We start from the raw sequence: 13,483 nt of genomic DNA, 5'->3' as shown, positions 1-13,483 counted from the left end.
AGCAAGGAAGAGAAGAAAGAGAGTCAGCCTAAGAAGAGCAGTGTCAAAATTGAAGAGGTGAATGTAGTCATTCATGACAGTGATAGTGGGAATGACGTACTATTTATCTCTTCACACTTTAGTATACATACTTTACTTGCAGATACGGATGATGACATGCACACTTGGATTCTAGATTCAAGTGCTTCCTTTCATGTCACCCCTCATCGTGAGTGGTTTTTTGACTATACAGGGGGTCGACATAGTGTTGTCCATCTTGGGGACAACTATGCATGTGACATTGCAGGTATTGGCAATGTGCAATTGCAGTTTCAGCATGGTTCTGTCTTCACACTTCAACATGTACGGCATGTACCTCAACTCAAGAAGAGCTTGATTAGCACAAGGCAGCTAGATGACGATGGATTTCATACCACATTTGGTGATGGGAAATGGAAGATATGTAAGGGATCTAGAGTGATTGCTAGAGGTTGTAAAAGTGATACCTTGTATCCTCTCCATGTATCTAGTGTGTGTGACCATGTTGTTGCCGTAACCGAGCAACCAAGTGTTTCTTTGTGGCATGGCCAGTTGGGACACATGAGTCAAACTGAAATGAAAGTGCTTTCTCGTTTTGGGTTACTTACCTTGTCTTCGTTATGCTGATTTTGAGCATTGTGATCATTGTGTTTATGGTAAACATACACAAACGTCTCATAAGAAGTCTCTTTCGTTTAAATCTTCCCCTCTAGAGTTAGTATATTCCGATGTATGTCAGATGCCAGGGTTATCTTTAGGGGGAAAGAAATACTTTGTCACCTTTGTCGCTGATGCTACATGGAAGGTATGGGTTTGCCCTATTCGTATCAAGAATGAAGTGCTTGACAAGTTTCAAAAATTCTTGGCATCGGTTGAAAATCAGACTGATAAGACACTTAAGCGTCTTCGCTCTGACAATGGTGGGAAATATGTGTCCAAGGCCTTTCAGGCATTTTGTAACACCAAAGGGATAAAGACGGAGCTCACTGCCCCTCATAATCCACCCCAAAATGGAGTTGCAGAGCGTACGAATCGGACCATACAAGATAAAATCCGTACTATGATGTCTCATACTACATTACCCCCTGACTTTTGGGTAGAGGCTGTTATGACAGCTGTTCACTTGATTAATTCGTCACCGAACAGGTCTTTGTGGGAGGAAATCCCTCAGGAAGTGTGGTCCGGTAAGCCACCTTCATATGCTCACCTGAAAGTATTTGGCTACAAGGCTTTTGTGCACATTCGTAAAGAAAAACGCAGCAAACTTGAGCCAAAGTCCTGTAAATGCATTTTCCTAGGATTTGGTGACGAGAGTGAAATGGGGTATAGATTATGGGATTCCAAGAAAAGGAAAATAGTACACAGCAATGATGTTATCTTCTAGGAAGATCACATGTATAAACAGCCCAAAAAGATTGAGAAGGTCCGTAGGGTTGTATTCCAGGAAGCAATACCGTTTTGACAGCAAAATGTGCCCGTTATATAGCAGCAAATACCTGCTGTATATGAGCCTGCAAATGCAAAAAATAATGCTGGAAATGATCAGCTAACCATTGCCCATAATGATGAGCCGCTGGATGTGCACGAACAGCCAAGACAACAAGCTATTAATGCTGATTTGCAAGCTGAAATGCCAGGACAGCAAGCTGAAAATGAAAATTTGCAGGCTCAACAGCCAGCAAACAATGATCATTGGGTTAGGAGATCATCTACAGCTACTAGACAACCTGATAGATTCGTTCATGATGCAAACAATGTGGCTAATTATGTCATGTTGATAAACTGTGGTGAACCGTCTTGCTTCAAGGAAGCAATGGACAGACAAGACAGCAAGAAATGGTATAAAGCCATGTTGTCAAAGATGGAATCTCTTGAGAAAAATGGCACTTGGGACTTAGTGCAGTTGCCTAAAGGACAGAAAACCCTTCCATGCAAATGGGTTTACAAGATGAAGGTCACTTCTAGTTCCTCGCCAAAGTACGAAGCAAGATTGGTTGCGAAGGGGTACAAGCAAGAACATGGAGTTGACTTTGATGAGATCTTCTCTCCTGTAGTCAAGATGACTACATTGAGAACCATTTTGGGCTTGGTTGCAGCTGAAGCTATGAAGCTCATACAAATGGATGTAAAGACTGTATTCTTACATGGTGATCTGCATGAAGACATATATATGTAGCAGCCTAAAGGGTTTGTAGCAAAAGGGAAAGAGAAGATGGTATGTAAACTCAAAAGGAGTTTGTATGGGGCTGAAACAAGCACCAAGAGAATGGTATCATAAGTTTGATACATTTATGCAGTCTCAAGGTTTTCATAGAAGTCAAGTGGATCACTGCTTATACACCAAGAAGACAGCACATGGTAGCTTGATTATCTTGGTTCTGTATGTTGATGGCATACTGATTGTTGGCAAGGATACTCATGCCTTGGACTCACTGAAGCAAATTCTTCATGGCAGCTTTGACATGAAGGAACTTAGTGACACAAATCACATTCTTGGCATGCGAATACTCAAAGAAAGGTCAAAAGGATTACTCTATCTATCTCAGCAAGAGTATATCTCCAAGGTTTTGCAGCGTTTCAATATGGAGGGTGGGAAAACAATTGGGGTTCCATTGCCTCCATATGTGAAACTCAGTGCAGAGGACAGACCTACATCTGATGATGAGAAGGATAAAATGGCCAAGATACCATATACTTCAGCTATTGGCAGTTTGATGTATGCTATGGTTGCTACACGTCCTGAATTGCCTTTGCAGCGGGAGCAGTTAGCAAATACATGGCAAACTCTGGTAAAAAGCATTGAGAAGCAGTGAAAGGTATTATGAGATACCTCAAAGGCACAAAGGATTTGTGCATCTGCTTTGGAAAGCAGAAGGCATCTATCGTTGACTTTAAGGATGCAAACAATGCTGGTCATGCGGACTACAGAAAGTCCACTTTTGGGTATGAGTTTACATTCACAGGAGGAGCAGTCTCTTGGATCTCCAAGCTACAAAAGTATATTGCATTGTCTACTACAGAGGCAAAGTATGTGGCTGCCACTGAGGCATGCAAGGAGGCTTTATGGCTTTCACGTCTGGTGGGAGAGCTTGGCATTATAGAGTTACTTGTTCTCCATTGCGATAGTCAGAGTCCTATCATGCTAGCACGGAATCCCGTCTTTCATGCAAAGACGAAGCACATACAGGTGAAGTATCACTTCATTAGACATGTACTTGATAGCAAGAGCATTGAGCTTGTCAAAGTACATATAGATGATAATCCTGCAAATCTTCTCACGAAGGGTCTTCCAGTATAGCGGTTTGCTCATTGTCGACAGATGATGGGAGTTGAATAGGTATATGTATTTCAACTTTGTACATACCTAGACTTAGCTGATTCTTTTCTTCTCTTAAGGCACATTGCCTTTAGGTGGGAGGTTGTTGGGAATAAAAGGTCATTATGCCTTTTATACGTGCACGAGTGTGAACACACCCTTAGCACATTTGTACTTTCATATATATCTATCTAAAACCTAAAGAGGTACACACATACATCTCTCTCTCTGACTCTCACTCTCTACTCTTACTCGCGTTTTGCTCTCTACCTGGCATTTTCATCGCAGGACATTGCATCGCCACTGCACATCGCTCACTTCAATCTGCTAACACCCTCTCTCAGATCCTGGGTGATTTAATACAATATAATGGTACAATGAGAATGAATCATAAACCATACAACATAGAACCAAGTAGAACCACAGATACCCAAGTAGTGGGTGATCAAGCCACCACCAAGCTGCCTTGGAGAGAACCTGATGTCGATGTCAAGCATACTAGCTCTTGAAAATAGAGAAGATCATAGCATATCTCTATGTTTGTCCCAATGTCTCTCAATAGCATACATGACCAACCTGTCAAAAATGCCTCTGGAACATATGTGACCATGGATTCCTTGCCTTTGGTTAGACTGCCAAAGTGTCCCCTCATGTGAGCTCATGACTAGGAACCAATCCCGCTCTTTGTCAAAGAAACAACCCATCATGAACCTAGATGTCAATCCTAGCTCCAGGATTTGAACCTGTCAGACTTCAATCGATGCGTCAAGGAAGGCTCTCTCTGGATCCTGTGCATCTATATAGATGTATAGATGAGGCGTGGCTGCTCCATCTCACCACCCTCTCACACTCCCTCTCTGGCACTGGAGAGTCCTAAGGGATGTCATCACCACCACTAGAAAGCAGCTAAGGAAGGGACCATCAATCCCTTCCCCCGAGCTGAAGAAGCTGATCCTTTCCACGCCTTGGACTTCTGCTTGGCCAGAGAATCAAAGTCAGAGCGGAGGCAGATGATGACTTGTCAGAGGAGTCCACATCCCGCTTCGTCTTCTTCTCCTTCTTCTTCCGGAAGCCACTAATTCTTTACAATCTTTCCGTAAATGACCTTTCTTCCCACAGTGATAACACTAGGTCTTCGACTTCTTGTGCTTCGAACCCCTCTCTGAAGCTACAAGAGCCTCACTAGAATCTCCATGGAACTTATCATTGAGGATTTAAAAGAGAAGCAGAGAAAAGAAGGTATTGGGAGAGGCAACACAACCAAACCACAAGCACACCTGCTCCAAAAAATGAGAGTTCACATGCAATATTCACCAAATTTTGACCAAAACAAGAAAAATTTTGTTGCGAAAAGTCAAAAAATCAGCCAGAAACTGCCTGAAACAGCAAAAACGGCCTGATAATGTAATCGCACAGTCAAGAGGAGATGCAGAAACACCAAAACGTAGGCTGGAACAAACACATAGGCACAAGAGGGTGCTGACGCAGGCTATGCGGATGCTGACGTTAGCAAAAAAACGCAGGAAAAACAGGTCACCTAGTTGGAGGAGCAGTCGCTTGATCAGCAATGGTCAAAACAATCATGAAATCAGCAAAGAAAGAACGCAGCAGGAGCATAGAACCTAAAATTTGATGCCATGTCAGAAGTGGAGTAACAATGGAAGCGTAAACATATGCTGTAATAAACTGCTGAAACACAAGACAAAAGAGAAAGGGAAAGAAAGAACACTGAAGGACACAATACAAATGAGAACTCAGATGTATGCTCGGGAAATGGAATCCATATATCCAACATGAGACAATTGCATACAACAGTGAGTCACTAGCTGCAGGGGCACTGGCACTGGCTCCTCTCTCCACAGAGTCTCCACACGTGTGATGGCAGATGAGTTGCTGAGTGAGGAGGAGGAACCTGAATATATAGGACAAAAATATGTCCTCAATATGATCAGGTTAATGTTGGTCGGGCAGCCATAAATGTTGAATACGACCAATATGAAGACCATAAAAAATGCCTAAAATATCCTAAATAATGTGCCCAACCCCTACATGCATAGACTCACACATGAGCTGACATATCTACTAACATCCCTCGATCTAAAGAAGCAGATCCCTTCCACGCCTTGGACTTCTCCTTGGCCGAAGGAACAAAGTTGGAGTCTGAGAAAGAGAAAGACTTGTCAGAGGAGTCGACATTCCGCTTTTGATTGTAGCGCAGCCTAAAAACGCAAATCCAAGAGGGGTGTATGGATGTTGTTGCTGCAATAAATGCAGAAAATGCAAGTATAGCTGGCAAGAAACAAGTCAATTTGCAACAACAAACTCACGCCTGATTAGCAAGGGTGTAGACGGCCTATAATCAGTAGAGAAACACGTAGTAGGAGCCTAGATCCTGCAATCTGATACCATGTCAAAACCAATGCAGCAATGGAAGCATAGATAAGTGCTGAAATAAACTACTAAACACAAGACATATGAGAAAGAAAACAAAAGACCACTGCAAAGAAGAGAACTCAGAGATGTGCTCGGGAAATGGAATCCATATACCAAACACGAGACAGTCGCATACAACAATGAGTCACTAGCTGTGTGGGCACTCGCACTAACTCCTCTCTCAACAAAAGTCCACCTGAAGAATGATGATGACTGTATGATAGAGGAGGAGGAGCCCAATAAATAGGCCATAAGCAGCAGCGGCCACCATTCAATGCTGGCCGACTAGCATAAAATGCCTAAAATACATACAAAAGTGCCCAACCCATCAAGCATACACAAACTCACATATGAGCTAACATTCCTACTAACAATAGTGCCAATCAAACCATGCTTGAGATGGCCTGATCAATGTTAAAGCACAAGAGTCTTCCCGATTTCTTATGGGGTGAGGCAATGGCTACTGGGGTACATATCCGCAATAGGTCACCTACTTCGGCATTGCAAGATATGACTCCCTACCAAGATTTCTTTGGGAAGAAGCCTTCAATTTCCCACTTTCGCATCTTTGGGTCCTATACTTCTTCCTTGGTTGGGAGATTTATTAGATGGCACAAGGCATCTTTATTTCCTAGCACAAATACATCTCCAAGTTACTTTCGAAGTTTGGTATGGCTGAGTGCCGGCCTATTTCATGCCCCATGGACCCCAAGTCCAAGTAATTGGCAATAAGTGATTCCCTTCTTGATACTACCCACTACAGGTGCCTTGTTGGCTCTTTAATCTAGCCTCAGACATCTCTTTTGTAGTGGCTTTGTTGTCTTCTTTTATGAAGACTCCTATTCAAGCTCATTGGAGAGCCCCTTTGCACATTCTATGCTATCTACTAGGGACACAATCCTACAAGATCATATATGGAGAGAGAGACATGTCAGAGTGAAGCCATGTGGAAGCGAATGACCAAGAAAAAGAGTGAACAGAGAAAGAAGAGAGAGAGAGAGAAAGAGAGAGAGAGAGAGAGAGCCAATCTTTGGCTGATGACACCTTTATGATTTTGCGGGCGGACAGGGACAACATTCGCAAGGCATTAGATGTTTGGACGCTCTTTGGTCAGGCCTCTGGTCTTCGCATCAATGCCTTTAAATCAACCATACTCAGTTGCACGGAGCCTGATTTACAATCATTAGGCTGGCAGGGCCAGGTGGTTTCCCGTGGCTCCATTGTCAAGCATCTTGGATACCCATTGGGGGTGGATGTACGGCCAAAAGACCTACTGGAGTGGATTTCACAAAAACTGGCGGCGAAGTTTATGTATTGGAAGTCGCAAGCGTGGCCATTCCATGTCCGCCTCAAAGTGGCTCAGACAATTATGCTACCAATGCTGACGTATTTCCTGCCATTGTTGCCGTGGACGCCTACTACTTTGAAGGCCCTCACTCATCCCATTCGTTTCATGCTATGAAAGAAGGATTCACTGCAGGCAGGTATTTCGTGGATTTCATGGTCACATACATGTACCCCTAAACGCATGGGTGGTGGAGCTATTTTGGATGCAGAAACTCATATGCTGGCTCTTCGTTGGTCTCTTTTTCGTGCCATGTGTGTGGATCATCACCCATGGACCATCATAGCCCGTTATTTTCTTGAGGACAGCGGGCTACGCCATGGTAATACACGACTTCGGGCCTCCTAGTGGCATGTCCTTAATGCTGACGCTCGATCTTCCAGTCCCTCTTCCTCTCTGTTACTGCACTTCGTCGGCTCTTGGAAAGTGGTGCTCCAACAGGCCCGTTGGCATCCAGTGGGGGACCGCTTGCAGACTAACTCCTTTCAGCTGGAATTGTTGGCAGTATCGAGATTACTTTCATGGGAAGACAAACATCAGCTCAGACCGAGATTTAGCCGCATGGCCCGTTTAGGTGTGACCTCGATTGCGGATGCTACCCTTGCCACTCGCAATGTTCTTGCATCGTTTTGGACTGCTAGGAGACTTTTCAGGATCCCGCACGGATACCGTGGTTTATGGAAACAGCTTTTGTCGGAGCTTCAGGGTAGGCAACCCTTTCCTGCCCTGGCTGTGGATCGTCCTTGGCAGGACTGGGACCTTGCAGGCCGGTTGAGGCTGGAAAAGACCTCTACTAATCAGGTGTATCATCTTCTCATTCAAGATCACCAATGGCTAGGTGTGAAAGCTAATACTGTTTGGGGACTGCGGAAATCGCAGTCATGGTGGCAGGCAACGCTGATGGAGGGCTGGCTGAATAAGGCACCTTTCAAATGCAAGGTCTTTCTTTGCCGGGTAATGATTGGTGGTCTTCCTCTTGCCTCGGCCCTTTCCAAGCGTAGAATCTCGAATGGCAATTGTTTCTTCTGTACCACTACTGCAGAATCGGCCCGACATCGTTTTCTTTCTTGCCCGCTCGCCAAGAATATCTGGTCACTCTTGTCGCAAATCTGGCGCGCAGTGGTGGGGTCCTCACTAACTCCTTTCGATTGGGTCTTTGTGCGCCCAAAGTACCCCACACCGCCACAGTTACATATGAAGATCTTATTTCACTTTTTTAGATACTGGGGATGCTGGCACATTTGGATCACACGCAATGCTTTTCTCTTTGATTCGGCCTCTAATGTACCGAGACATATTGCCAGGCTTAAAGGGCTCTTGCATTGGCAGCTAGATCTCATCCGGCACTCCGACTTGCTCCCTCGGGAGGATTTGGTTCCTTGGCATATGGCAATTGCCTCTGGGTCGTTGCCATGATTGGTGTAACCCTTTTTAGTGCATTAGTACGGGGATTCCCCACACGTTGGCCTAGGGCCCTCGTGTCTCTTGTAATCATGTAATCATGTAATCTTGTACCTTTTTTTCGTAATTAATACAATTACCTTTTACGAAAAAAAAGAGAGAGAGACAGTGAAACGCAGAAAATCTGCAGTGAAGAATGCTGTATAAGGATGCAAAAATATACATGGGTAGAGAGAGAGTGTCTGCGTATGTCTCCACCTCGAAGATCCCAGTCTCCGTCAACCCTGAGGGCAGTCTCCACATGGTCTACTGTTAGCCTGCTCTTCTTCAGTCTCAGTCTGTCATCTCCTGGTTGTGAGCTCCTGTCAGAGTCTGACAGGAGACAAAGGAGCTCTGTCAGGACAGTTTTGTGGCTGCTCTAGGCAGCATGCAGTCCTGGGTTTGTTCCAGCCCAAACTGGGCTGTTTTTTGCCCTGACTGCCCATTGTTCTGGGCAGTCGGACCAGTTCTGGTCAGTCGGACCAGTTCTGGTCAGTCGGACCAGATCTGGCCATAGTCGGCCAGATCTGGCTGGTCGGCCAAATCTGGCCAGGTCGGCCAGTTTGGCTGGTCGGCCAGTTTGCTGGCTGGGGGCTATTTATAGCAGCCCCCCCAGTCAGTCCAGCATTCACTCTCTGCAGGTACAGCACTGCTTCCTCCGTCTCCGTCTCCGGCATTGGTGCTGCCTCTGCTTCCAGTCTGTCCTGGTTCCCTCACTGACGCTCCGGGCTGCGTGCAGGGACTGTTCTGTCCATTCCAGTGTATTCAGCATTCATCTCAGTCAGTGCAGACTTTCTTCCTTCATTCTTTGCTTCCTCTCTCCTCTCCTCTGTGTTCGTGTTCTTCTTTCGCTGCGCACTCTCACATGGTATCAGAGCCTGATTGAGAGCACGGAGGACGACCTTCAGGAGAGAAATACCTTACTGCTGCTGCCAACAGATCCACAACAGCCAGGCGATTGCTTCAGGCGGCTGCCAACAGGTCCATCCCAGCCAGGCGACTGCATCAAGAGGCTGTACAGCCTGCGTTTGCTGTACACAGGGGCTGCTCCGTCATCCAGTGACGCAGCAACCCTGCGTTTGCTGCCAGGCGACCTCTCCTGCTGCTGGGCGACCTTCCTACAGGCTGCGTTTTGCTGCTCTGCAGGTCGCTTCCACCCCAGGCTGCTCCTTTCCTGCTGGCGACCTCTGTCCGGGCTGTTTCCTGGTGCTGGTGGTCTCTTTTCTGGTGTTCGACATCAGATCTCTTTGCGTTTTGCAGATCCAGGTGTTTGTCGGCACTCTCTGCCTGTGTCTTGGTGGTTGGTGACCACATTGCTGGTCCTATTTCGTCAGCGGCACAACTTTCTTTGGTATTTTGCAGATTGGAAGATGTCTTACCAGTTTTCAGGCTTTGAAGACTCAGAGGATGAGCTTCTTTCTCATCATTCCTCTGAGCGGAGGCGGGACTATCGTGAAGTTCGACATCGGGAAGACCCTCCTCGCACTCGTCCTTCTTCAGTCCATGCATCTCAGAGGGTTCCATCTACTGCGAAGGTTTCATCAATGAAGACTGCATCAGATGTGCGGATGCCTTCCTTGATTCCCTCTATCCAGGTGCCGATTCTCCCTTCCTTTCCGAAGGAAGACAAGTTGGATGGTTCCAACTACTCCCTATGGTCATGCAAGGTGGCTTGCATCCTTGATACCTTTGATCTTTGGGAGCTTGTTTCTTCGCCCATCGACCGACCCCCCGTGGATTCGTCCGATGGCACCTCTATGGACCGTGCAGCCTTATGGGATAGGCTCAACTCTCGAGCCCGTTCCTTTCTTTTTATGAGTCTCCATGATTCTGTTCTTGTACATGTTCACAGGTTAAAGACCGCGGCGGAAGTATGGACAAAGCTTGCGTCTTTGTATCAGCACAAGATATTTGCCCACAAGATTTCCCTGGAGAAGAAGTTGCGGATGCTCAGTCTTGATGGTTCTTCTTCCATGAAGGAGCACATCACGAAGATGGAGGATATGCGAGGCGAGCTAGCCTCTCTTGGTCGTCTGATATCGTCTGAGGATATGGCGATGATTCTGTTGACTCAGCTGCCATCACCCCGTTATGATGTCTTCTACACCAGCCTCATCACTTCGAGGACCCTTGAGACTCTCCTATGGGAGGAGCTTTCCCCGCTTGTCTTGGAGCATGACGAGCGACTCAAAGAGGTGGGAGCCAGTGGCTCCACCAAGGCATTTACGGCTGGCACAGGTGTTGTCAAGAAGAAGAAACAAAAGAAGGAGAAGGCCAAGGACAAGGAGGAGGAGGACAAGAAGGATGCGAAGGAGAAGAAGCCCAAGTGTCCCCATTGTGGAAAGGGCACTCATCCCGAGGAGAAGTGTTGGCAGAAATATCCCCATTTGAAGCCTAAGGAGAAGGACTCGAAGGCGGCCCCAGCCACAACAGAATCTGCGTTTGTACATCTCTTTGTTGAGGAAGACACTGCCCTAGCTTCTACCACACAGGAGAAGCCTTGGCTTGTCGACAGTGGAGCATCTTCACACATGACCTTCCGTCAGGATTGGCTTCAGGATCTTTGTTCCAGAGGGGGTACAGTCACCATTGGTGACAATTCTACAGTTCCTGTTCGAGGAGTGGGGACTTTACCTATGTTTTCTGACAGGCGGTCTTCCTCCGCCAAAGTTCTCTATGTGCCTGACTTGGGTTTAACCTCTTATCTGTGCATGGTCTTACTCAGTTAGGTACCCGAGTCATTTTTACACAGGATGTAGTCACCGTGGAGGATGCTTCTACTGGTGATGCTCTTTGGACAGGTACACAGGAGGGTGGGCTTGCTCTGGCATGCTCGGTATGGTCATTTGAACCTCGATTCTCTTCGCCGGGCTTCTAGGAGGAAGATGGTGGAGGGACTTCCTGATTTCCCTCCTCTTCACACTTTGTGCCCTAGCTGCTTGAGGGGCAAGCAGCACCGGCAGCCTCACCCGCAGGTTGCTTCTAGGCGGGCTACTTCTCCGCTTGAGTTGGTTCATACCGACCTTTGCGGACCCATGGGCACGGCCTCCCTTGGGAAGGCCAAGTATTTGATGTTGATTGTGGACGACTTTAGTCGTTATGTGTGGCCTTATTTCTTGGAGTACAAGAGCGAGGCGTACTCCCGTTTTTGTGAGTGGCAGGTGTTTGTGGAGACCCAAACAACTTCCAGGGTTCGTGGTGTTCGAGCTGATCACGATGGAGAGTTCACTTCTCACCTTTTCTCTCAGTTTTGCAGGGATCATGGTATTCGGGTGGAGTATTCTCATCCGAACACACCATCAGAGAATGGTGTGGTGGAGCGTGCGAATCGGACCATGATTGAGATGGCCCGATCTATGCTGGAGCATAGGAGTCTTCCTCATTTCCTTTGGGGTGAGGCGGTGGCTACAGCGGTGCATATCCGCAACCGCTCTCCGACTTCGGCGTTACAGGACATGACTCCGTATGAGGCTTTCTTTGGGAAGAAGCCTTCCGTGTCCCATTTTCGCATCTTTGGGTGCGATGCTTTTGTCCATGTGGACAAGAAGAAGAGGAAGACGAAGTTCGACTCTAAGTCGAGAAAGCTTATCTTCGTTGGTTATAGTACGACCACGAAGGGATATCGGCTCTACGACCCGACGACGCGGCAGGTTGAGGTGAGCAGGGATGTGATCTTTGATGAGGCTTCGGCCTCTGAGGATCCGATTGATGGTTCTATTTCAGATGTTTCTTCATCATCGATGGACCCCCCCCCCCCACCTTCTCTCCCTTCACTTCCTTCCAGGATGCCTCTTAGCACCCCTCCTATTCCTCCTCCTTCGGCTTCCCTTTCCCCTTTGGTGGATGTGCCTTCGTCTTCTACGAGCTCTTCTACCGCCACTTCGGGATCTTCACGGGATATACAGCCTTCTTCAGATACGGAGGATCTACCTTCACTCGGTGAGGGGGAGTCCCTCTCCGATTTGGGTGCTTTACAGGTTCCGGAGACCCCCCGGTCTCCCTCACAGCAGCAGGAGTCTTTCAGGATTCCTTTATGGTATCGCCGGCTCATGCAGGATTCAGGTGTTATTCACTTTCCTGCTTCTTCTACAGGTCCACGTCGATCAGCCCGTTTACAGGCCCAGCGGGACAGTTCACTATGTGTGAACTATGCTCTTATGTCACAGATTCTTCAGGATTCCGAGCCTTCCACTGTGGAGGAGGCTCTTGCACAGGATATTTGGAGACAGGCTATGTAGGCCGAGCTCGATTCCATCGAGCGAAACCATACGTGGGAGCTTGTTCCGCGTCCCACGAAACGGAAGGTGATTGGTGTGAAATGGGTCTTTAAGACCAAATATCTTGCAGATGGCTCCTTGGACAAGCATAAAGCTAGGCTTGTTGCCAAGGGTTTTGCCCAGCGGGCAGGGTTGGATTACTTTGAGACTTTTGCTCCTACAGCTAGGATGTCCACCATCCGCGTGCTTTTGGCTCTTGCTGCTCACCACCGTTGGCCTGTCTACCAAATGGACGTCAAGTCTGCTTTTCTGAATGGCGTTCTTGAGGAGGAGATTTATGTTTCACAGCCTCCTGGTTTTCTTGTGCAGGGGAAGGAGGATCATGTCTACAGGCTGCGGAAGGCTCTTTATGGCCTAAAGCAGGCTCCTCGTGCTTGGTACCAGCGGATTGACCGCTTCTTTCTACAGAGTGGCTTTGCGCGCTCCGCTTATGATCCCAACCTCTACTTACGGGTTGAGGATTCTCTTTCGGTGTTCCTCATCTTGTATGTGGATGATCTTATCATTACAGGGAGCGACACTCAGCAGGTGGAGCATACACGGTCTATTCTACAGCAGGAGTTTGACATGACGGATCTAGGGATCCTTCACTTCTTTCTAGGTCTGGAGATCTATCAGATGGCACAGGGCATTTTTATCTCGCAGCACCGGTAC

At 47.1% G+C, this 13,483-nt stretch overlaps 1 protein-coding gene across 1 annotated transcript in view; it reads right to left on the bottom strand.

The window, feature by feature from the left end:
- Positions 1 to 13,483, bottom strand: part of EYE (conserved oligomeric Golgi complex component-related / COG complex component-like protein) — a 50,870-nt gene that overhangs the window by 27,468 nt on the left and 9,919 nt on the right. The window lies entirely within an intron of this gene.

Source organism: Lygodium microphyllum, chromosome 3 (assembly GCF_053477565.2).
Source record: "Lygodium microphyllum isolate KBCC chromosome 3, Lygodium_microphyllum_v1.1.10, whole genome shotgun sequence".
Lineage (NCBI taxonomy): Eukaryota > Viridiplantae > Streptophyta > Polypodiopsida > Schizaeales > Lygodiaceae > Lygodium > Lygodium microphyllum.
Note: the sequence above shows the minus strand (reverse complement) of the source record. Positions and strands in the feature narration are given on the sequence as shown.